The sequence below is a fragment of the Pocillopora verrucosa genome, chromosome 5, assembly GCF_036669915.1.
Source record: "Pocillopora verrucosa isolate sample1 chromosome 5, ASM3666991v2, whole genome shotgun sequence".
Classification (NCBI taxonomy): Eukaryota; Metazoa; Cnidaria; class Anthozoa; order Scleractinia; family Pocilloporidae; genus Pocillopora; species Pocillopora verrucosa.
The window spans coordinates 22,939,881-22,962,718 of NC_089316.1; the positions used below are offsets into that span (position 1 = coordinate 22,939,881).

The 22,838-nt window shown below is 38.0% G+C and overlaps 1 protein-coding gene, 1 long non-coding RNA gene and 1 pseudogene across 3 annotated transcripts in view; 2 read left to right on the forward strand and 1 right to left on the reverse strand.

The window, feature by feature from the left end:
- Positions 1-3,664: 3,664 nt before the first annotated feature.
- Positions 3,665-10,527, reverse strand: LOC136281210 (uncharacterized). The gene is made up of 3 exons (XR_010717602.1): positions 10,282-10,527; positions 4,719-4,852; positions 3,665-4,166 (listed from the first exon to the last, which is right to left on the reverse strand). It is a non-coding gene; the product is annotated as an uncharacterized lncRNA (long non-coding RNA).
- Positions 10,528-10,654: 127 nt separating this feature from the next.
- LOC131786358 (adhesion G protein-coupled receptor L1-like) overlaps positions 10,655-22,838 on the forward strand; it is a 30,493-nt gene continuing 18,309 nt past the window's right edge. For both annotated transcript variants that reach the window (XM_066166723.1, XM_066166724.1), the window contains exons 1-6: positions 10,655-10,787; positions 12,678-12,732; positions 12,970-13,106; positions 13,556-13,669; positions 14,507-14,616; positions 19,045-19,165. The gene's annotated coding sequence lies outside the window, so the exon portion shown is untranslated. The remainder of the gene's footprint in view (positions 10,788-12,677; positions 12,733-12,969; positions 13,107-13,555; positions 13,670-14,506; positions 14,617-19,044; positions 19,166-22,838) is intronic.
- LOC136280912 (uncharacterized) lies at positions 20,557-21,295 on the forward strand (annotated as a pseudogene).

The following is a 22,838-nucleotide window of genomic DNA, read 5'->3' on the forward strand; positions in this document are numbered from 1 at the left end:
CGCAGAAAACCTTTCCAAATTGTCAGCGCTTCGCCCGGTAAAACCCCAAAGTTTCTGATAATACCAATCAAATATATAAAAAATCTTTAATTTTAGCAACATCGCCTCTTGAAAGGCTTTCCTGAACGTTAAGTAGTCGGTGTTTATTCCCTTTTCGTCTGATTAATTTTTCATAACTCATAAATTGAGCAGAGGAAGGGAAGAATAAGTCATATTTAAAATGAAAGCAGACCTAGTTTGATCTTTTTTGATTTGAGTTTTATAAGTGTCTTGTATTCATACGGAACGTGATCCACCGGAGTCGCTGATACGAAACCCATCAAAAATAAACGCGCAGACTCTCCTGGTGACAATTTCCGTTCAAGGACGTTGCTTCATTCATCGATAGACTAATAAGCAACAATAAATTCTTACGGTGTACGTACTTTTAATTATGATAACCAAAACCAGGCTACTTAAGTGTCTCAATATGGCACCCTACCAATTTGCACTGGCAATCGGGATATACATTTTTTTACTTATTTCTCAGCGAGATACCTCAGAAATTAAGTTTTACTCTAATTTTCGTTACTAAATATAACGCAAACGCTATATTTGGTGGTGGCTGACGGTAGATTTTGATTGGATCCACATTCCAACGGAATCAGATTTTGCTATATCGAAATTAGGAATATGAGATATTTCTTCATGCATGGTTTATTTGCTGTGGACACGGATCAGTTTGGCTAATTTTTATGAAGCAGCGTCTCTTGCTTTCATTAAAAGAAATTCATGTCCAGTGAAGTTTGATTTCGAACGTCACGAGGCAGTAAATGTTTCTGGTCCAATTCTCTGGCGGTGCGCAATGTTCAGACCGCCTGCTTACCAATACATCCACCTCTTTTTATTATTTTCGGGCTGAGCTCCACATCAGCTGAGTTTTTAGTTGGAAAAATGTACCTTGTGCGACGGGATTGTATGATTACATTCTTCTTTATATACCAGCTGCCCTTATGAATTCTTCCGTGTCTTGTCGATCCGAACGTTCCATTTATGGGATGATGCTCCACGGACACACATTCAAGAAAACCAGGGCAGAAAGCTTGACAGAGTGTGTGATGGCGTGCAATAATGGTGCCATGTGCCAAAGTGTGAATTACATCATTAATGAAGACGTTTGTGAATTGAATAATCGCACGAAGGAGGCCAGACCAGATGACCTCGTTCCCCACGAAAATAGCATATATATGACACGATTTAGTGAAAGAGGTATTGGTCGAGACTCGAGGGTAGTCATGTAAAGGACACTTGTAATTGAGGCTGACAGTTGCTCACGTTTGGATGATCTGAGTAGAAGTCATCGTTATTGAATCTGATAATGACTCTCTTCTTGGCTGTCAAAACGTCTTTTGCTGTTATCGGGGTCAGTCCTCTATACATTTCTCACTTAGCCGGTTAGACTACACGACACGAAAACATTTTACTCCTGGGTTCAAAATATTTACTGCAACAGTGATGTTATTAACAGAATAGAAATATATATATAGCCAAGGCTATATCGTCATATCCCCTGCATTTCTAAAGACTTCAATTAGACTGCGGGACGAGCGTTTCTTCGCCTGCAGGAGAGTTTTCGAAGGCGCAACGATGGCTATCAAAAAGGCATCATTGCTTTGTACCTACCTTAATCATGGCTATAACAGTTTCCTCAAATCTGATCGGTGCCTTAGCTGTAATCGGCTGTATTTGAACAGTTGGCTGTGATCGAACAGTTGAAGCAGCCAATCATACTAAGTCCACTCAGCCAAATCCACCAATCACAGAATAAATCGCAATAACAATAGAAACAATCACTTATCCTAAAAGAACTGAGATATTTCCAAAATTAAGAATTTTTTCTTAGTTTAGGCATTGTCTCCACTGGAGATCTGTGATCCTCCCCCTCCCCCCCCCCCTCCTTCCCCATGAGGATCCTCAGTGTTTTAATTATCCTCCTCCTTTCCCTCTCATTGGCAGTCAGTTTTCCGTAATCCCCTTTGAACTTTGTTGGAGACGACTGACACCCCATTCGTTTCCCCTGAAAACCATAATGATCCCCCACTGCGACACCCCTGGGGGATAACATAATGACCGGGCCTTAAACAGCTTAAAAGAGGACATGAGCAAATCACTTAGTACTTTTAACACAATCGCAAATTGCTCGATAGCACAGCATATGCAGCGAAATTGTGACAACATGTCTAAGTTTTTGTTTCGTTTTGTTTGTTTGTTGGTTTTTGTTTTGATATCAATTTTTTTCTTTCCTTTTAATTCGTGAAACTTGGTTAGAATGTATACACTATCAAGCTTTGACAAGTGGTGATAGGCGAGAAACTAACGACGTGCATCCCCTCCTTTGCGACAAAGACCTTGGTCCTGCCTGGTTCCGTTTTCTTGGAGATGCGGTATCTCTGAGATTCTTGAGAATCCATCTTGTGGTGCTACCCTTGAAACCACGTACCCATTTACACTCCCAACCCAAAGGGGATAAACGGAACCTCCTCCATGGCTCTTTTCTGAAAATGATTATATATGCTATCGTCAGTAGACATGTTCTGCTGAAACATTTACGTCGACGCAGTTTCTTAAATCTGGGGTGAAGTCAAAATATCAGGGCTTACAGACTGAACATAACAGGAATGCCCGGTGATCTGCGACAACGCTCATTAATATTTCCTACACTCGAGAAACTACACCGACCTAAGGTACCTCCCATGATGAGGACGCTTTCTATAAACAGAATAAAGCACCATCTTCCAAAGCCAAAGGTAATTTCTTTTTTCTTGCCTCTTCAACGATATACATGCTAAAGAAGCGCGTCGCGTGACAACCTAAGGAACGGCTACCAAGTTAAGTTAACAGTTATAAAATCTGAAAATATCGAAGTTTATATCTCATTTGATAACTTTATCCAAGGAAATGGGAAGAAGTTGAGCGAATGAGACATAGGTGCGTTCACTGCTTCAAACGACAAGATGTGACAAAACATCCTGTCACATAACGTGCTTAAGATGTGCGTCGCGTGACATCCTAAGCAATGGCTGCCAATGATCAATATTAGCAGTTATAGAGTCAAAAAATATCGATGTTTATCTCTCATTCAATAAACCTATTGAAAGAAATGGACAAATGTTATCAAGCGAACAAGACATAGCCGCACTCACTACTTCAAACGACAAGAAATGGCTTGCGCAGGTTGACGCAGAAATTTTCTTCCCTTTTTTATTGATTTCCTCTTCCATTCGAACAAAATACCAAGCGACTTGTTTCATTGTTTGACATTCAAATGTGAGTTTATTGTACTTAGATAATAGGTAAACAGTCTAATGGAAGAACCTAAATAAAATCATTTGGCTCCAATTTTCTAGCTCGTTCTGAGTTTCTCTCAATGCTTTGTAGGCCAGTAACTAAAATTAAAATAAAACTTCTCGTTTTGCCTTCGGACGACTAATTCAAACAATAGACTTGAAATGCATCATTCTTCTTGTAAAAAAGTAACACAATTCATCGCATTCAAAATTAAAGGAGAAATCTCAGAATATTAACAAATACCAAGACTAAATCCTAGCCATTACGGCTAAAATCTGTAATTTTCAAGTCCAGATAAACCAAATTCTGATCGGCAGAAACTAACTTTAAGTACCAATGACTGGGTAAAAATTGTCGAAAATTTAATCACAATTTCCATCTTACATAAACTAAGATAATCGAGCAATCGGACAACTGATTATTTTTCAATTTCCATGGAAATTCTCCACACAAAAAAAAAACTCTGGGAAACATTTTCAAGACGTTTCAACTTCGACGTCAATGCAACGCCCAAATTCGCTTAGTAGATAATACTTAGATTAAAAAATTATTTTTTACATAGCTAGTCATGATAATCTCAAGACATATGAGAAAAACAACAGTTTCAGCAGGATATCAAAGATGAAGGTCGTAAAAGCAGTTCAGAAAAGCAAAAAGTCAACTTTTGAATCAAAGGAAATCCGTTCTCTTGTTAAACTTGACTTCAGCCGTCTTTTGATTCATCCTGCTTTGAAAAGAAGACTCTTGAAAAAGATTTCATCGGTAGCATACTGGTTTCTGCGTATCAGCGTTTTTATGTATCCGAAAACTCCCTGGGAATCCAATGCTCACAGCCTTAACTAAAAAATAAAAGAATCTAAGTTTAGGGAGGATAGTTGAGTTGCCATGAAATATTTCCTACCACATGAAACGATACATTGCACAACAGGATTGTTTTAAAAGAAATTTGCTATTCTACTCCTATCATGTTTCCTAACGAGAATGTTATCATCGTAAACGTGTCCACTTGATTGTACTGCATCATCCAATTCGTGACCCAAATGAAAGGAAAATAACACGCAAGTATCAGTGCTCATACAAAAGCTATAATTATGATTTAAGGTAACTTTGTATTGAATAGAAGGTATAAACAGAATATTTACTTGCTTCCATAGATGGAAGAAAGGAAATGAAGATGAACAAATTATATTATAGTCTATGGCTCCTATGAAATCTCATTGTCATCATCAATTAATTGTGTTTATTTATGCAAATTTGTGGCAAGTTTCCCTGGTATTTTCTCAGTAAGCCACACCCCAGATTTGTTATGAAAATTTAGGGAAAAAGGTGCAACTTTCTCTCTTTTTTCATTTTTTTTCCTGTTTTGAGCTGTGCATTACAATGTACAGTACCTTAGAAAGTTTACTCTCTCCAGGATCCCATCCCATGGAATAACTTGTTTTCTTGTTCACTGATTGGGTAACTTTTCCACCATATCTTTTTATCAAATCAGCAGCTTCCTCTCTCTCAATACTTTCCAAGACTCCTGTAATAACAAAGTAATGTCAGTCCATCCAAACAGTTTTATGCTCCCTAAAAAATAAATTATCATGTGCATGCATGATTCAAGATGAGCAGACAAATAATTAATTCTTCCCTTGAAGGCCTCTTAACACTGTCCAAACTGAAAAGTTATAAATGACAAAAAAGTAAATAACTCCGTAGCTACACTATAAACATTTGGGATCAATATAAGCATGTGTACATTTACCCCTCCCCTAACCCAAAAAACCATCAAATGATAGCAAGTAAGGGTTAATGTTGGCTTAGGGGAGGGGTAGGTAGGCAGTTTCTCAGATACTGACATTGAACCAACATTTGAACAACAACTGAGAGTAAAAGGATAAAATACATTTTTTTGTTTAACCCTTTAACTCCCATGAGTGACCAAGACAGAACTTCTCCTTACAATATCAATACAATATCATGCAGACAAGTGATGAGAATAAATACAAATATCAGCCAGGGGATTATTAGTTGATCCAAGACCAAATTCTCCAAACTAACATTACAAGACTTGTATAACAGACATTAAGGTGAATTACTACTAAGGTCTTGGAAGTAAAAGGGTTAATCAAAGCATTTTTTCAATAAACTGTATCTGCAGATTTTCCAAACCAGCTTTAATTCTAATAATCTTCATTTTCCTTTGTCTTGCATCTCTCATTAAAATTTGAAAGGATGGAAAACAAACCATAAAGAGCTTTGAGAGATAATAATTTAACTACCAGAAGAAATTAACATGTAACTTCTCCCAAGAATATCCATACATTATCCAGCCAATAGGTGAGAATACTAAAACTCATCAGGCACATGTGGCTGTGCTATTAAATATCTTAGACACCAAAGGACTTATCCCTTTAAGGGGGTCCATAGTGTCGTTTTTGCCAAAACTATTCCTCAATTGGTCACTACCCATTAATTTTGTGACATGGTATGTGTTCACTGTAGTTCATCCTGACACAACTATAACAGATTGGCAGAGCATCTACCTACAAGGAATGCTTGATTAAGCCAAAAATTAACACATGATGCATGAATTTTACAGAAAGGCAAGGTATGGTGAGGTTTAAAGTTTTCCCTGTTCAATGCATGATGCATGAAGTACTGTCAAAAATACTCAGGATGCCTGATTTTTTTCTTTAAAAAAAATTGTGGGCAAAACAAGAATAGTAAGTTATTCCCCTTTTTTTTCTTTTGGCAAATGTTTTCCTGGATTCCCTTTCAACTGAAGTAGAACCAAAGAAATCAAGTGCAGAAGTTGTTTTTTCTCTTTAGGTTTGACTGGACTGAAGCAAGAATAACAATCCGTTTACTATCCGTTTAAACCCTTTTAAACGGTTCATGAAAGCGTTTAAATGGTTTGCTCAACCGTTTAAAAAAATTTGCATCCGTTTAACGCTTTAGCTAAAACATTTAAGCGGTTTGCTTATCCGTTTAAAAAAATTTGCATCCGTTTAACGCTTTTGGTAAAACGTTAAAGCGGTTTGCTCATCCGTTGAAAAAAATTTGCATCCGTTTAAAAAAATTTGCATCCGTTTGACGCTGTAACAAAAACGTTTAAACGGTTTCTTAATCCGTTGTAAACAAATTATTTCCGTTTAACGTTCCAAGGAAAACTTTCAACTGTTTATTTATCATTCTGTTATAGGCAGTTCGAAGTATCAATCTTATGTTCGCTCGATACCCGCCGGTTCTTGAAATGCAGAATGACCGTACCTTATTTTGGCTTTATCTTTTTCGTGATCATAGAAAGCGAGTAATCGTCGCATCCTTGGATAAACGAGTTAAGTTAAAATATCCGTTCGTACAAACGTAGAGCATCGACAGCAAATGAAGCCATTCACTTGACCATGATCTTGCCATCGATCTTGTGTAAACAGTGCGCCTCAGATCTTGTTTACAGATTGGTGAAATCGAGATAACCCTATCTTGGTTCCCGTGCCATGGTTTCGCTAAATTGGCTACTCTCTATCTGTTTATATCATCTTAATTCATCTTTCCTGATTTTACTGACAATTATTTCAACGGCCGCGCTTAGTGCGTGACACCGATTCGACCTTTTATTTGCTAAAGAACTTATACATTGCGTGATTTGACCCTGAAGCGTCTCGGCTTCAGACAAGGTCGCGGCATTGCGTCTGCAGACTTGTTTCGTGAAACACATGAAGTTTATTTTCAATAATAATAAGAATGAACAAAGGAGGAGATTGTGTGTTTCTCGCAATAGCCGTTTAGGGTACTTGGCAGCGAAGCTATTCTCAGTAAATTGCGCTTATTTCTTTAATGTCACACGAAAACGGTAATAGTTTACCCAGAAATAAAATGCGCTAGTGTATCCTAGTTATAGTTTTTCAAATTATTTTGCTCAATGTTTTCGCTTCAAGATAATTATCCATTGTCGCTCGGAAAGTTTTTCCGCAGAAGATCTTACCGGCTCAACCACAACCGTTTACATTAATTTTTAGCTCTCTGATTGTCGATTCTGGTCAACCGTACGTTTCTCGGTTTACGCTATCCGTTTTTGGACTTTGGTCAACCGTTTAACGTTTCGAGCCAACCGTTTTAAATTTTGGTCAACCGTTTGAGGGCCTAAGCTATCCGTTTTTGGACTTTGGTCAACCGTTTACAATTTTTACCATCCGTTTAAGCGGTTATGGAAACCGTTTAAACGCTTGAGCTAGCCGTTTAGTATCCGTTTAAAACCGTTTTTCTAGACCGTTTAACGGAAAAGCGTTAGTGTCCGTTTTCCCATGGAGGGTCACAAATCATGAAATAGGTATTAGTATTGCATACTGCAAGTGCTCTGCAGAGTTAGTAAGCTGCAGTTTGAACAAATTTGTAGGGAATGTTAATGTCCAAGATATTTCAAACTTAAGTGAAATTTAGGTGGCAGTGTATCACAACACACTGTTTAATCTTCAAACTCTCAGAGGTAATTAACATGTAACTTCTCCCTAGAATATCCATACAATTTCCAGCAAAAGAGTAATGAAAAAGTTGTTATCTTGATCTAACAACAAATTCCTATAACAAATGTGACTGTGAAAGGCAAAAAAGACACTAATGGTTATCAGTTTGAACAGGTAAACCATTCGTTATTTGTTCATCATCCATTCAAACACCTAAAAAAATCTGTTCAAAGTGTTCAACAAACTGTTGAACAGTTTGCATATAAGTTCAAAATACATGAACATCCGTTCAAAGTATTGTGACATCCGTTCGAATGGTGTCGACATCTGTTCAAACGGTTTTTGCATCTGTTCGCCAACTAGAAGTGTGCGTTCGGAGAACTGTAGCATCCCTTTGAATGGTTTTGGCATCCATTCAAATGGTTTCAGCATCCGTTCGACAACTAGAAGTGTCCATTCGGAGAACTGCGGCATCCATTCAAACAGTTTGATGTCTGTTCTGTTCATCCATTCGAAAGGAGAAAATTGAACTCATCATTTCTCTACAGATATTCAGTATAGCGGTCGAAACGTTACAATCCACATCTCTGTGACTAAATTGTAAGACAAACAATTAACTATGATGACAAACACCTTTCATGAGATATTCAGTAGTTCAAGACAATAACTATAAACGTTATTTCAATGACAAATTGAAATAGTCTCCATTTTTGATCGTGAGAATAAAGGCCTTGAAATTGACTACAACAACAAATGAAATGAAAAAAAATACACAACAACATTGCCCATTCCCTGATCAAGCCATGCGCTAGGAATGGTTTTGCAAACTGTTTAAGCAATTTAGTCATCTGTACGATTGGTAAACCAATCGTACAACCAATCATACAGATTAATAACATTTTCATCTGTTCGAATGGCTAGCCAGTCCATTTGACATTATCTGTTTTACTCATCCATTTGAATGGCTACACAAACCATTTAAGCAATTTATTCATCAGTATGATTAGTGAACCAATCGCACAACCAGTCGTACAAATTAATAATATTTTCATCCGTTCAAATAGCCTGCCGGTCTGTTCAACATTATCTGTTTTACTCATCTGTTCAAATGGCTGACCAAACCATTCACATAATTTATTCACCCATTCAAATAGTTAGGCAAAATGCTTAAGGACCGTTTGCTAACTGTTTGTCATCCGTGTGTTTTCGCTGTTCAAACAGTTTTCCGTCAGAGTCTGTTCTGCCTTTCAGGCTCACAAATGTACATGGGAATGTGTAGCAACAAGAGGAGAGAATTAGCAAACAGATCTTAGGAGTTAAAGGATGAATACAAAATTGCTTCATTTTACAATCCTGTTTAGGATAAAAATGAAAAAAGGTAAAACACTGTAACTTATCAGCCTCACTCAGGTACCCTGACATACTCTGACAGGCTATTGAAAATTATGCTAACAAAGTTAATTAATACACAGTACCACACCATTTCTCACATTCCAATCCAGAAAGATACCTTGGGTTAGATATATGTAGATGAATGAAACTCTTGGTTAAAACATGTTGTAAAATTATCTACCATGTGCTAAATAAAAGATTCAAGACAAAGGAAATTTTACCATGTATGACAACAAGTACCAACTTTGGCAAAATAAGGTATTCCCCCGCCCTCCTCCCCGAGAAGATAGATGGGAATGTGAATTGCAGAGTACATAGATACACATGAATGAATGAATGGATGAAAAACTTTATTCATGTGTCAAATCGATCTAGCCGAGGGTAAGAAACCCTCTACTAATAGGGGACACCTAAACTCAATACAATAATTTAAAATTCAACTAATTTAACTATTTACAATAGATAAAATTTAAATACGTCATTGACATTAAGAACTAAAAGTTTAAAACTACCTTATTTAATACTCATTATTAAATCAAATAAACACATAGAGCGTTCCTGAGCCAGATAATTGTTCATGTGCTACATAGAACACAGTTCTCACAATCGTATTCTAATTTAGACGAAAGGTTAGTTAAACAGATCTGTTTTTTAAAAGATTGTTGAGAAGGTGAGGTTTTTATGTTAGTTGAAAGTCGATTCCACAGCAAAGGGCCAATATATCTTAGGGAATGTTTTCCATAGGTAACAGTATTAAATCTAGGAATGTGGAAATCTGCGCCTCTGAGGTTGTAAGTGGAACTTTTCAATGAAAATAAATTTTTGACAGTCGGTGGGCACAGATTATGCCTCACTTTAAACATTAAACAAGCTATATCCTGTAGCCTTCTTTCATGAAGAGATTTTAAATTAGCCTTCTTAAGTAATTGCTCATATGTAGATTTACTATCTCTGAAGACTGCACGCAAACCCCTCTCCTGAGTGCATGATGATCGATTCAGTCAGACAGGGGCTGTGATATAGCAGATCTTTTCTCCGTCATCTCTAAAGTCGAATTCCCTGATAACATAAATATCTTTCTCTCTCAAATGCTACATTATCCATTACTTACCTTGCTTTTCGTTCGGCTCTTTCCTACATCTTGCTTCGATAATGACTTTGCAGTAGAATCTTTGCCGCGCTTATTTTCTACTTTCGAAACGCCTTACTTCGCTGTCTTTCCAAGCAGGGCTGAAGAACGATCGGATATCGTGTAGAAATATATGTAATTATAATTTAAACACCGGTTAAAAGACTGCCGCTGAGAACCAAAACGACTTACAAACCATTTTAGTGTAGTGATGTGTTCACATTACACTACGACATTTCGCGCTATCTTTGATAATCTCCTGTACTTCAGTCAGCGGTCACCAACCTAGCTAGCTTCCAGACTCCTGCTATTTCTCTTCCGCTAAGTTTCCGAGAAAAACAATAGGTCATAAGATAACCATAATCTAATTCGAATTCGCGGAACCAAATGGAAGGAGCTGTCAGACGAGGGAGGTTGAACCACGTGCAGTTGCCCCAATAGATTGCTTTGGAAATGGCGAATAGATCCGCGGAGAACACTTCTCAAGGGTACGTACTCTGTTGTGGATGTCGATATTTCCATTAATGAATGCGCCCTAGATTCGCGCACGCTCGTTCAGTGATTTGGTTATTTCGTTTCGCTATTGTCTCCTCGAGGTATATTGTTTGTTTATTGAAAAATACTCAAAATTCGCAGAAATTTGCAAAAAGTTATATGTAGTTTTATACGCTGTCATTCAAAAACAATTTCATTTAATATAAAATGACTCTATAGAAAAAAAAAACTACGTATAAAAGTTTTACCGATTGGACTGGAATGGAATAAATGTGGTCGTGTTACGATTAGTGCGTTTTTTCCCAAACTTGAAATTACACTCGTTTCTAAATTGTATCTGCTTAAGTAGTAGCAGATGATGGAGTTTATGCGCAGAATTGGATACAACTGAGTCAAAGAATTAACGCTTGTAACACTGTTCTTTGCGCCTGTCATTCAAAGGTCTGATGCCATACAATGCATTTGGTCTCTATTGTAAAACTAGAATCGACCATATCTCCGGAATTTTTTAGAGCTCAGTGTAAATTGCCAAACCAAACCAAACGAACTGAAAATATGAAAATCTCCGTGGTGTTCTTGGCTGAATCTTCACTACGTTCGCGAATATATAAATCCTCTTCTGTATTTAAAAGAAGGACTGTACCATTCAGCCATAAAATGCAAATCTATAATTAACCTTAAAATTCCGTGAGGCTGCAGCTGTCCGATTTACAAGTTGTCAAGTATCGATGTTCGTAGTCGATAAATAATTCGATTGCGTGACATGACACCTTCCCTGAAAAATATCGCGTGACTATAGTTGGTTTGCAGCATGTTTCTGATCGAAAAATAATAATTAAAAAAGTTTTCGTTGAGGTTTCAGTAACAGTAATGGTCGTTCTGTTATCATTTGAATGATCTGTAGACTGAACTGACCGATTCATCCTTAAGGGGGGCATTGGGATTTTCTATACTTTTTTTTGAGATCGGGTTTTGTGCTAAAATAAAATAATTTCTGTTTTTCGGATTAGGTATTCATTGCGGTTTGCAAAATTTTCCGTTCTTTAGCATTTGGTTTTCGGTTTTCGTCAAAAATACCTGTCTAATGGGTTGCGGATTTGGTTTCCGATGAAGTTTTTGGACTGTCCTATTTGGATTCCGTTTTCTCTTCGATCCAAGCGTCCATTATGCGCCTCTGCGCCTCCACTGATCTCGAATAGCCGCGAAACCTCTGTATGCTCCACTTGTCAACACCGTAGCGGATCGATTAGAGTTTTGAGAACTGGGATGTGAACATTTATCGGTTTTGACTGTTTTGCATGCGGTTTCCGGTTCTGGTCGAATTTTTTTGCGGTTTTGCGGTTGTGGATGATTTTTTTCGACGGCTTTGAAGTTCCTAATAGACCCTCTCATACTTCCGTACAGTGGAGTTCTACACGGATTTTTGCTTTGCAAATTGAAAATCTCTCTTTCTAAATTTACAGATCTTTCCTTTTGTTATGTTCCGTGTCTTAAATTACAGTAGGCCTTGTTTAGTTATTTCCTCTGAAATTGTATGAGGAATTCTTTTAAGTTTATATTTTAAATTTTCTTTTTTATTTTTCTGGAAATAAGTGCTGTTGTCTTTCTCACTTCAAACTTGAATATGGGACTGAAAGTGAGGGGAATGTGGGCTGAAGGCTGAGGTGTCCATGCCAGACAGCTTGATCCTGCCTTTGTCTGCATTATTATGTATTAACTTTTTAATTTTCCATTCCAGCATGAATTTTTAATGTTCTGTAACACCTTTTTTTCTTCTTGAATACTAATAATATCACAAATTTATTTTAATCCAAAGATGTCTTTGCAATTTTGTTTTTTGAGACATGCTGATGGATTTTCAATCTCAAAAATTATCGATTTAGGTGCCCCATAGTTATCAAGGAGAGTCTGTTTGATCTTGGCTGTCTTCCTCCAGCTGTAAGTGAAATACTGAAGTAACTTTCATCAAATAATGACAACAAAATTGTTTACATGTAGCAATGATTTGGTTTAGCGCCCTCTTTCCAATAAGCACCCCCTCTGGAATAGGTGCCCCTCTCCCCCCTTGTTTTAAGTCAGAAAGTTTGAAAGGTGTTCCTGTTTTGCTAAAACTTCATCTGCAATTTCATGCTTGCATGATTCATAATAATTATTACATGTATTATTATTTTTAAGCTCATCATTATTTTTATACTGTCCTTTGTCAAGCAAAGGGTCAAATCTGGACTTCAAAACTGCAATGGATTTCCTGGTTTGCTGATGTGAGTACAGAATTGATTAATCAAGCAAAAAGGTCAAGGCTTACATTGAAGGTCAGCAACATAAAGTCTGATCATTGTGTACTTTTAAGTTATTGTACCTAAGTCTAAGTGACTCCCAGCTACATGTACTTTTTTCGAAAAAGTTGCTACTTGTAATACAAGGCAAGGGGATGTGCTGCTAATTCAGCTGGCATTTTCATAACTCCCTTAACTATAATGAGGTTACATTTTCAGTAGAGTTACAAGAGTGGGGACTAACACATTTTCATGATTTGGAAAATTTTCCTACATCAAAGTAAGGATTTACATACGCAGCAAAAATTGACCCAAAAACTCCCCCACCCCTGATCTATCAGGAAATTGTGCCATTTCAGTTAGAATATAAACACAGTGCAATAATATGAGGCATTCCCTTATTGAATGGGTTTAATGGGAGTGTATTTTTAAGTGAGCTATTTGAGTGCTACTGTTTTACCAATGTTTGTGTGGTTTCCTTTCAGACCATTTGATTTTTGCTGTTATGTTTGGTGCCACTTCTAGCACATGCTTGAATGTCTTTTTACAACCAAAAAATGGAATTTTTCAGATGCCTGACCCAGCTGGATGGGTGCAGGGTAAGTGGTCATACCATGGCAACCTAATTTTGAACAAATTGAGTGTTTGTTTGTTTTGCTTTGTTTTTTCTCTCACTGTTAAAATCATTTTAAAGACTATAGTAGCTCTAGGCTAACTCAGTTACTGTGGACCAGTATTAGTTTATGAACAAATTTTAATATTAATAGTTATATAGAATTTAACATACAGTTTAAATGACTAAGAGGAAATACATGCATTGTCAGGGTTTTCAGGCATTTGGTTTGTGTCTTAAGCCAGCTGTTAGCATCTGTGCAGTATTTATTGCATTCTCCAGAGTTTGCAGTAGTACTCCTTTGGATGTTAAGGCCCTGGGGCCGTCCTCATCCAGTGGTATACCTTATCAGTGCATGTGTTGTTCCACCATGTGCCTGTGTTGTGTTTGCTCTTCTCTAGCATGGGATTCTTGTCCCTGAGGATAGCAGTTCTTGGTGTTTCCCCCCCCCCCCCCTCAACCCTAATTGCAGGGTTTCTTTTGCGGGGTCCATTTCAGCAAGCTGCCACTTTAGCCTTGGATAGGCCAGTTGGTGTTCTAGCACCTTGGGGTGTGACTGTAGTTGCAGCTCCTGGGCCCCTTGGGCACCTAGCCTCCATTTGTGATGAGGGTGTGAACTTGATATTAAGTTATTTATTTGGAATATTTAGACAGGCTGGCTTAGTTTGGCTTTTAAAAGCAGGTGTAAATGTGGGCTTCTATAAATGATAACAAGGCCAGATGACCACACTGGGAACCACATTTGTTACTCTTTGTTGAAGTCTGTCAGTTGTTTTACTCTTTAACTCTCAAGATCTGATTATTAATTAATTCTCCCCTCTAGCTGCTGCACAATTGCATATTCATCAGTTATGAGAACTTTTCTGTTGGATCAAGAAAACATCTTCTACCTGAGAAGGTTTGGGTATTCTCATCACTTGTTTGCAAGATAATGTAAGGATATTATAGGGAGAAGTTACCTGTTAATCATTTCTGGGAGTTAGAAATAATGTTCCCTGCTTATAACCAGTACAGAGAAGATGTAGGAGAGTATGGGGCCTATGGTTTATCATCCTTAGCCAAGAAGACTAGAACGTCTAACCATTTGCAGATGTTGTATCAAAGGCAGCACATTCCCCTCAGTTATTTTAAGACCCTAAGTGTTGTTGTGGTCTGAGGCTTGAACCCTCAACTACCAACACAGCCTTAACACCTTCACTATATAAAAAGAAATGACAAGGACACATCCAAACTGATCGCTAGATACTTTAATCTCCCTAATCATTCTGGGCGGCATATGGCACTTTGTGGCCTTTCCCTACATCTAGGTAGTTTCCCTTGCGAAATGGCTTTTGGAATTCCTAGGAATTCCTGGGAATAAAGGTGTGAATTTTCACGGTAAATTCGGACTGGGAATTCCTAGGAATTCCTAGGAATTCCCAACCATAACAACTCTGGTTCTAAAAACCTAGAAATTCCTAGAAATTCCCAGAAATTCCCAGAAATTCCAAGTTTATAGCCAACAGGACTTGGAATTCCTAGGAATTCCTAGGAATTCCTAGGAATTCCAACTCAGAGAACCAATGACTTTCCCTGAAAAGCTGTATATCTAAAAAATTCCTAGGAATTTCTGGGAATTTCTGGGAATTTCTGGGAATTTTTGGGAATTTTTAGGAATGTTTAAGAATTACTGGGAATTTTAAGCAAAAATTTGAGGCTTATGATATAAAATAAATACTTTAAATTAAAAAAAACCCAGCTAAAATTCAAGTATTCAATGAAATTTATTTAAAAGCTTGATTAAGGCGTACATGTAAAATATTTTTGATTAATTATTAACATCAATGTGTGGTAATATTAGGATGGAATTTGATTTATTTTTCTTTTCTTGAAAACTTCATACAGATTAATCCTCAATTACAGCTATTCATATAAAATAGTTCTAATCAATCATTAAATTTGGTTTGACACAAATTGTGAATAAAATCTGTTGATTCTTTTCCAAAAAATACAATATCCTAAGTTATATTTATATAGTTATATTCTTGGGAGTGAAGGGGCTAATTACAGACAAATAAAATTGATTTTTTGATTAAAATCTTGTTATAACTGTAACAATAAATTAGAATGAAGTTATCCTAAACTGCAAACTTAGCTGCTGTTTGTACTGTTTGTATTTTTTTTCCTGGACTCACAATGAGTTGGCCTTGAATGAGGTTGTCAACAAGAACCTTGACCATTTTGTAACTGGATTCCTTGACATCTGAATTTGAAAACAAAAATAATATATTAAAATATGTATGTTTAAAGCTCAGACCAGGCTTTTAAGATGGCTATGAGGAAAAGGGCATTCATTGGATTCTCAAATTGAGAAATCTCTGTTATATTGAGTGACTTTTATATTGGAGTTAGTACATCTCTCTCATGGATTTTACTAAAAAAGGGCTGAATACATTATTTTGTTTTTACCAAGGAGGGCTTCTTTATGTACTAAGGTTTGTTATGAATCTTGAATGTTCCCAAACGTGACTAGAGGAATCTTGAAACCTTACTGATAGGTTTATTTCATTGTAAAGCATAAGCTTAAGAAACTGCGGCATGCAAGTGACCGATTCGATTCTCAGAATTATTCTAGTTTCAGTTGCGCCGAGCGTTATGTAAGCTTAATTCAACCCGCTACATCTATTCTTTTATAAGATTTTGATCACAACGAATATCGCAATTGTTACTCACCACAAACTTTCAAAATCGTAGCTTTACAGATGGCCACTCGACCCTTGTTTGTACCGGTCCATATGTCAACTGTTGTCCCTACTTTTAACTCCACGGCGCCAACGACTTTCTTCTCTTTTACAACGCTCACGCTATTCTCGTTTTCCCATTGAACCACAATAAAAGCTATCTTTAGAAATGTTATATTAAGCAAAACAGTTGAGAAAAGCGATCAACCGATGAAAAGTACATTCAAAGATGAGCGCCAAATGGAGTCTTCTTTGTTTCCGATCACCGGCATGATCACGTGGATCTTTTAGGACTTGTCATTGGCTAGCAGAGTGAATCCGCTGGCTTGCCGATTGCAGTGTTAAGAGAAGCGCCGAACTTTATTTTGACTTCTCCGACCGGTTCTCTGCTTCTAGAAGATGGATAGCTTGGTGATATAAATAAAAATGTGAGCTCACTCTATGTAGAAATAATCGACAAGAATCGATCGTATTACAAATGCACGATTTGTGGCCGAAAGTTGTCGAGGAAACAAAGACTCGAAACTCACTTGAGTTGTGTTAATGGCAAAGGTGAGAAATAACACAAGCCAATCACAGTTTTGAATGCGACTACAAATCGTCTTTTACCCTCATATTTATAAAAGGAGGATACCACATTCGGAAGTGTAAGAGATACATAGATGATCCCAGTGTACCAGTACCTAAATCTACAAAGCTTGACCGTAGCAAGCGTTCAGCAACACGTTCCAACGCCGCCATCTCGATTCCTCAGTCAGTCGTTTCCACTGAACTTAAAGCAGTATTGACAACAGAGTAGAGTGCGTCTTACAAAGGAGAAACATTTGTACAAGAGACAGGAGTAGCTATATGCGATTACAGAGGTGCGTTGGAACTCTGGTCCACAAATAGTTATGCACTGCCCGAAGTATAAAACAATTTTGTTGATAGCTGACAGACAGAGAAGAACAACAAGTAAACTTAAGAGCTGTTATTACTGAAGTGTGACTAGCACTTTTCATTTTTATATAAAGAAGGACTTGTAATTTGCACCAAAAATAAAAAGATGTAATATTTTTTTGGGAGATCCAGTGATTGGGACATTTAAGAAATTAAGTTATGAAAGGAAACTTGGTTGGTACTTCTCACTACTAACAAGTCTTGTTGACAAATATTTTCAGATCAGAGTTTCAAATAAAGTAAATTGAAGACGTCATATAAAAGGTGTTTTTCCTCAAAGGGTACATTGACTACCTCTGTCTTGTCTGCATGCCAAATGTTTGCAAAGTGTGTGGATGATCCACAAGTATTGGAACTCTTACAAAAATGTTTTGTAAGAATAAAAACAGCAAAACAAATTACAGCAATTAGTCATGAAAATAGAGCAAAAAACTGAAAAAAAGCAGCAACAACAATCATGAAAAAAGAAAGATTAATTAGGTGTTGAATTTGTTTGTCTAAGGCATGAAATTTCTACTAAAAGTATTGTCAACAAAAAGTCTCTGACAGCGTTTGAGGCAACTGAGCTTGACTGTTCCAAGGTTTTCTAACAAAGGCAACCAGTAATGTAGGTTAGGGAAGTAAGATAACAATGTAATTATTGTTAATTATTGTGGAAGTTGGCAATTTCCATTTAACATAACTGACAGCTGGTTCATGAGAAAATCCATATTAATGTAAAGATTTACTAAAACTTAGTTTGAGTAATAAATTTCATGATCTTTAAGTTATAAACATGTACATGTATGTATATCTCTTGGTAAGTTTTGTATAGCATACCTTTTATTGAGCCAAAGTTTTAAGCCTCTGAAATTACTCTTTTTCTTAAAACCTTCACATTCAAGGTATTGAGAATTTCTTAGAATTTATGTGGACCTCAGGGTATTAAAATTGCCTCAAATTCAATTCCCAGCAATTCCCAAGAGTTCCACACTTCTTAAATTATAAGTAGTTTGTAAAGCTGAGAATTCTTAGGAATTCCTAGGGATTCCAAGTCCTCACAAAACTGGAGTCTTCCTAATTCCCAGAAATTCCCAGTAATTCCAAGCTTTTTAAATCAGAGTTAATTTGCATAGATGGGAATTTTTGAGAATTCCTCGGAATTCCTAGGAATTTCTAGGAATTCCTAGGAATTCCTAGGAATTCCCAGAAATTCCCAGAAAACTGGGAATTCAGTTTGCAAGGGTCATTTGCATAATTGGGAATTTTTGAGAATTCCTAGGAATTCCTAGGAATTCCCAGAAAACTGGGAATTCAGTTCGCAAGGGTTGAAGGGTCGCAAAAAACTTCAGAACAAAAGTATCTCTCAAATAGGCACTCTTAAACCCCACGGTATCAACAACTAATTTATTCTTGTTTTCTCATCACCATATTCCCACCGATAGCATAGCTCCATTTTCTGCCTAGAAATACACACACAACCCACAGTTCCTCCAACTGCTCTGACGAAGGGCTATTGCACGCGAAATGTCAGCTTTTAAACTCTATAAAGTGGCCAATTTCCATTATCAACCCAGTCAATGATACTAAATTACCTTGTTATACTCTCCCACTGACGTGGCACCACAGTTTCTATACAAACTTACCCCCTTTACCTGCACAGCAGTCCAACACTCAACATGAGCTAGCAGAAAAAAAAAATTAATTCCTCTGTTTTAATTAGTTTTTCAGAATATTGTCGCTGTTCTTGCATACAGGATCCTGTTCTACCCATTTTTTGCCTGTCTGACAACTGACAACAGACTGGTTGGGTCCTTGCTGGGTTTTCTTTATGTTACGATCAGGTGAGCTAGCTATATTACTTTGTTTATGAATACCAATTTAATCAGACTGTGAGTTTGTTTTTTTAATTATCAAATACAGTTCTCAGAACTCTACAATTGCCAATACTTAATTCAAATATTACTCTAATGTGGAATACTACTCTTGGCTTTGAAAGAAGTGATGTTTGTGTTAATTTTGGACCATGTTTTGTACACATGTCCTGGTAAATAGGGAACACAGCATGGCTTACATGCGATACAATAGACTAATTTGGTTCTCTCTGCTTAATTAACCCTATCAGCCCCAAGGGTAGTCAGCATGTAAGTTCTCCCTCCAGTAATATTGCTGAATCATTCATTGAGATCATTACAATATGAATTCTTCTCATCAGTACCAATGAAAATTTATAGTTAAGAGTCTAGAGAATATGGATATTGATCTTAACCCTTTAACTCCCATGAGTAACCAAGCGAGAACTTCTCGTAATAGTGTAGTTTGATCGTCCGGGTGAGTGTAGTCCTGAGAAGGACTGTTGTCGGTAGTGGTGACTGACGTTTCGACAACCTGAGCGGAAGTCATCTTCAGAGTCAAGTGAATAGTTGTTGTCAGTCGAATGTTCTTAGTCCGGTTTGTTTAAACTGATTGTCGGCTTTGCCGCGATGTTATTGGCTGTAAAACTCAAGTGGCGTAGGTCGGTCGTGATTGATCAGTCTCGATCCGTTAGTAAAGTTAGGTCGTTCTGTTCAGTTCGTTTGTAATGTTAATGTCATGGATGAGTCGTTTATATGGTGCCGATAGTGGTTGACACCTGTTGAGGGGAGTCTGTTCCAAGCTAGCTTTCCAGAGTCAGTCGTTGAAAGTAGTTGGAGTTGTCGGTTAGGCATTGCGCAGAGTCCTAGTCAATAGTGTGGTTCGTAAGTCGCTGTTGTTCAGCAATGTGATTCTTGACATCGCCTTTCCTCGTCGCTCGTTTGTGTTCAGTCAGTCTGGTTGTGAGGTTTCTGCTAGTCTCACCGATGTAGGAGGCGTGCCAGTCGGAGCAGTTGACCTTATAAACTGCTCCCTGTCTGTGCCTCGGTTCGTCTGGGTCTTTGACGTTAGTCAGTAACAGACGTGGTGTGGTAATGGGTTTGTGAGCGACGCGGATATTGAATGGTTGTAGGATGCGCGAGATGTTCTCAGATATGCCCTTTATGTGCGGTATAGTTGCTGTAGTCGTAGGATTTGCGTTGTCGTTAGGTTCGGTAGTAGTAGTGGTTAAGGTCGGTGAGTGTTTCGTCTGATGAAGTCTTCGTTATAGTTGTTCGTAGAAAAAACAGGGTCAAGGTACTTGTTCTCGTCAGATAATATCAAAATATCTGCGGTACGTAGTTTAGCAGATATTTGTTTTCTGCACGTTCTGTATTTGGTATTCTTAGTGTGTTATACAATTAGGTGTTTCAGTTACGCAATACGCGTTAATTACATGACGTATATTTAGCTGTTGTCAGTTCGTGATCTTCCTTCAGGTCTGCTAACGCCACACGCTCACTCCACCGTTCTTTAGCATGAGCAACTCTGAGGAAGCTAGGGCACGTTTTAATCGGAACGATGGAGTTTGAGATCCTTCTGTCGGTGCTGTTATACGGTCTACCGTTTCTGAATCGATGGGTTCTTTAACCGATAACCTCACTATAGGTTATTGAATCTCGGCTTAGCGATTTCGCGAAGCGATTTTCCGTGGAGAACAGCTCTTCCGTTGAACAAGCAGCCAAGAGAGCTCGGCGCGAACAATATACCTGCAAAAGGAAAGGAAACCAGCAGCAGTTGGATCATTCCCTCCGGTGATGGATAAACTAGACGAAGCATCCGACGCTCTCAAGCAGAAATTGTACGAGAAAGTTAAAGTTGCCCAGGAGTCAGGTACTGAATTAGTTTCCAAGCGTGTTGAAGCCACTGATTAAGCTAGTTGACAAGAGCGAATTTGGATAGGCGACCGTTAACGAATATTTGTCTGACGAACTCACCTCTGACTCCGACGACGAGAAGAGAATTTACCGGGCCGAGAGGAGAGCGGATAAAGAGAAGCGTCGTCATGTCCGTTCTGACGAGAAAGGAAGCGGTTCCTCCGCTGTACACTGCGCGGCTTCTTCGTCGAAATTCTCGTCTAAGGATTTGGCTTCTCGTTCGGAAGCTAGACCAGCTCGTCGTTTGGTGCCTTGTTTTTACTTCGTCGATTATGGCGTTACACTCAGGCCATAATCCAATATTCTCCATGAATTGCTGTTTTGCAGTATTTCGTTCTATAGACTAGGTTAGTGCAGAATATCGAAATATCTGCGGTACGTAATTTAGCAGATATTTGTTTTCTGCACGTTCTGTATTTGGCATTCTTTATTGTGTTAGACAATTAGGTGTTTCAGTTACGCGATACGCGTTAATTGCGTGTCGTATATATAGCTGTTGTCAGTTAGTGATCTTCCTTCGGGTCTGCTAACGCCACACGCTACTCCACTGCTCTTTTATTTTTCTACTGTGGATTTTATTTTCATGCTGTTGTGTGTTCCCCTTTTTTCAGTTTGGAGGTTTTGGTCATTTGAGCTTGACATGCACGAAACCTGCGGACACTTCAAAGAGAAGCGCTCGCCGTGATTGACTAGATCGCGGTTTGTTGACCACTGATGATACTGATGTCCAGCAGGTTGAGTGTGATTTTTTAGCGACTAGTTTAGTGTTAAAGGCGGTAGCAATGGCGTCAAAGGTCGCTTGAAATCCTCGCTTAATTTCTGGGTTGAAGCATTAAATGCTTCAGATTTTGTGCTTGACATGATTAGGCGTAGTTGCAGGTTACCTTTTGCCCATTATCCTTCACAGTGCTTTCTAAAGAACGACAGATCTGCGCTTCAGCATCCAGAATTTGTGGCCGAAGCAATAACCGAGCTACTTAATAATGGTTGTATTGTTGAGCATGTCGTTCCTCCGTTCTTCATGAATCCTTTAACAGTCGCGGAAGGAAAGAAGTTGCGTCTCGTTATTGATCTTAGGCGCGTCAACAATTGTTTAGTTAAACCCAGATTCAAATATGAAGACTTAAGCTCGCTATCCCAAGTTCTGGATGAAGGACACTGGTTTTTCACATGGGACCTTAAGTCCGGCAACCATCATGTTGATATTTTTCTTGATCACCAAAAGTATCTCGGTTTTGCTTGGCCCTTTTCCGGCGTTGTTGGATATTTTACCTCTGCAGTTCTTCCTTTCGGCCTTAGTAGTGCCTGCTTTTCAGCTTCTCTAGACGGCACCGTTTTCAGCGGCATGTGGGAACCCGAGGATATCGGCCAAAGTTCTACGTTCCGCGAACTGAAAGCTATTTATTTCTTATTGCTTTCCTACGTTGCTTAATTGAAACACAAGAGAGTTAAAATCTTTACTGATAATCAGGGCGCCGCCAGAATTGTTCCTATCGGAAGCTCCTGTAAACTGCTCTCCGTAGTGAGTTGTCGTCAGGGCTTACCACATCAGGGCTTTAGATAGATTGTCGAAACGTCAGTCACCACTACCGACAACAGTCCTTCTTAGGACTACACTCACCCGAACGATCAAACTACACTATTACATGTTACCCCCGGGTTAACACCATTTACTGTACAGAATTTCTCCACACTCAACGAAATGTTTTACAAAAGAACCCTAATGAGTTAGTGCTGTAATTACGGC